The following is a 3,153-nucleotide window of genomic DNA, read 5'->3' on the forward strand; positions in this document are numbered from 1 at the left end:
TCAGACTGGATAAGGCATAGGAAGAGAAAAGAACCTCTCAGACTCTGAGAAAAGATATCCAGATAGACTCTGCTCAGGAGGGTGATCTGATCAATTTCATATGGCCCATGTCATTGGTCTGCCGTTATTGTCTATCTTGGAAGAGTGTTGCTAGAAAAAGACTGTTTAAGCAGCAGATTAAACCTAGGACTCATCTTTGCTAGGATTCCAACCAAAGAGGGAAAGTGACCCCTAGGGAAAGCTAGTTAATTAGGATAGTTTGCAAACCCTACGTGTAGAAGGAGACTGTGTTCAGTGATGGAGGCAGATATATGTTTTATTGCAGTGTGTGAGCCAATAAAACCAGTGAGGGAGGAGGACATGTGGGATGGGGCAATGGCTCCTCATGCTTCCCCCCCTAATTAATACCTCAAAGCAAGTCATGTGATGAAGCCTGAACTCCCTGAGAAGCAGTTTAGAGAAAGTGCCATTCTATTCTGATCCTGGAGGCTGTGTGTGTGTGTGTGTGTGTGTGTGTGTGTGTGTGTGTGCAGATGGGAAAATACTTGTCAGACAGCTGTCATGGCTAGCACAATGCAGACTTTCATTTTGAAATATATGAATGATCTAAATAAACTTCAAAAATTATTTTTCATAGATAAGTTGAAAATGAGTGGAGTAGCTTTTGATCAACAACAAACTTCCCTTCATGGGAACCAAGCAATGTTCTCCAATTTCAAAGGACAAAACCTAGAATTATAGGAATAACACAGACAAGGTAAGACCTGAACAATTTTTTTTGCATATTTTTGAGAATTTCATACATGACTAATGTATTTACACCATTTCCACCCCACACACTCCAGGCTTCAATTCCTCCTGTGGTCCCAATTACTTTTCAAATTAAGGACATTTCCTCCTTCAATTATTATCATCTTTATGCCCTCCCAACACTCAAACTTGCTGAGCCTAATTAGTGTTGTTTTGCACATATGTGTATGTGTTTAGGGCTGACTACTTGGGATTGGACAACATACTAGGAGCTCGTCCCTGGAGAAGAACGATTCTTCCCCTCTCAGCAGCCATTAACTGTCTTGTCTATAGCTCTTCATCTAGGTGTGGGTCCTTGTGAGACTTCCTTCATCTGTATTGGAATGTCAACTGGTGTTCTTATTGTCTTAGTCTTGTTTAGGTGATCATATTTTTAACATTTTATGGGTGCATCTCACAGTCACACATAGAAGACATGATCTCACAGCAATGTCCTTGTCCTCTGCCTCTTTCAATCTTTCAACCCCCTCTTCCAAGATTTTCCCTGAACTTTAGGTGTAGAGGTTGTATTATAGACATGTAAGTTGGGAACAGGCACCCTACAGCTGTTTTTATGTAGAGTTTGACTAGTTGTAGATTTTTGTAATGGTCTCTGTTTGCTACAACAAAACAAAACACTTCTTTAGTGAGGTGTTTGAGCTACACTTCTCTCTGGCTATAAAGAAGGGTTTGGGGGACTGAACAATTTTATCTGACAATGAATTGCTATCCAAGGACTAAAAGGATAAGCATCTATAAGCTCACTTAGTTTGGCTTCTGAACTATATGGTAACATTTTTCCTCTCTCTGTCTCTCTGTCTCTCTGTCTGTCTCTGTCTCTGTCTCTGTCTCTCTGTCTCTCTCTCTCTCTCTCTCTCTGTGTGTGTGTGTGTGTGTTCCTCCTATTCTAGAAAAGCTAGTGAGAGCTATGAATAGACATCACGATTTTTGTAATGTGTGCTTGTACTTGTGAAAGCTAACTGGGATTATCCCAGAATTATGTCAATCTAAGGACCACTGAGATAGAAATACAACAACTTTGCCCCACAGCTTACATCTTCTGCAATTCCTAAATGCAGTTACTTTCAAAAACAAGATTCCTGCCCCTAAACATTCATTTGAGGAACAAATTTCACTACATTTAAACCTCACGAAAAACAAAATTGTCATTAATGAGAAATCAGCTGCTGGGTAGTAAGATGAGAATTACTTTTCTATGTGTAGACAGGAGACTGGGTTTCTAGTTCATACCATGTACATATCAGTGTCAGAAAAATTCAAAATTCAAACATAAAACCAAAACTTTAAAATGAAGGTACCTCCAGATATGTTTATGAGATTGATTTAAGGAAGAAGTTCTTAGAACTAAAATATCATGAGTCAGATAAGTGAAGACATTCATTACTTTAAGAACTTTTGTTAACTGAAGAGGAAATAAAACGGTAAATCTTTGGACAATTAGATAAAATTCTAGAATTGAGAATATAACACACACACTGATCTCTAGTACCATAAAGTACACATTTAATGGTTCAGCAACTGTATTCCTATGGCTATTCTTCATAATATATGCACATGAACATATCCACAGAGACACTCATTTGTGGATCCTGAATTTTGCATGGAAACAATATATATATGTGTACATGACATGAAAGTAGAGTGCAGTTGTGAAGGGAAAGACAGTGACTAAAGGCCGAAAAGGAGGAACAGAGGAAAACATGGTCAAAACATAGTTCAGACTTGTATGGCAATGTACTTATGAAACCCATGCTACGTACATTGAATATGTATAACAAAACATTAAAAAGATAATCATAATAAGTTCACCTAAATTAATAGCAAAATACAGAAATAACCAAATTGTCTACTGACATGCAAATTCAACAATAGCAAAGAAATGAGCAACAAATACATGCATCTAATACATAAGCATGCTATACATTGCAAATATCAAGTTGCAGAATAATGTGTATAGTACAATAACATTTATATTAAGCTTGCAAATCTATAGAACTAAACGACATAGGCCTCTTTTCTCATTATTAATAATTCGAGATGATTTTTTTGTCTGCACTGAAAGGAGCCTTGACTAGTATGGGGGGAGTTTAAAAGAGGAGCAAGAAAGCAATGTGGTAGACTCTAGAGTCCAGTAGAATCCCATAGTGCCATGGGGTAGGAGATGCTCCAATGGCTGTGGTCATACATTTGTAAATGTTCAGAGGCTGGGGAAAGGGATCGTGATGTCTGTCAGAGACAGTAATGGGAGGCCTGACATGTCCTGTATTAAAATCTTCCACTGGAAAATCTACATTTCATCTAAATTGGATGGAGTGAAGACAGAGGATGAGGAAGCAGTGGGGA

The sequence above is a fragment of the Peromyscus eremicus genome, chromosome 4 (genome assembly GCF_949786415.1).
Source record: "Peromyscus eremicus chromosome 4, PerEre_H2_v1, whole genome shotgun sequence".
Classification (NCBI taxonomy): Eukaryota; Metazoa; Chordata; class Mammalia; order Rodentia; family Cricetidae; genus Peromyscus; species Peromyscus eremicus.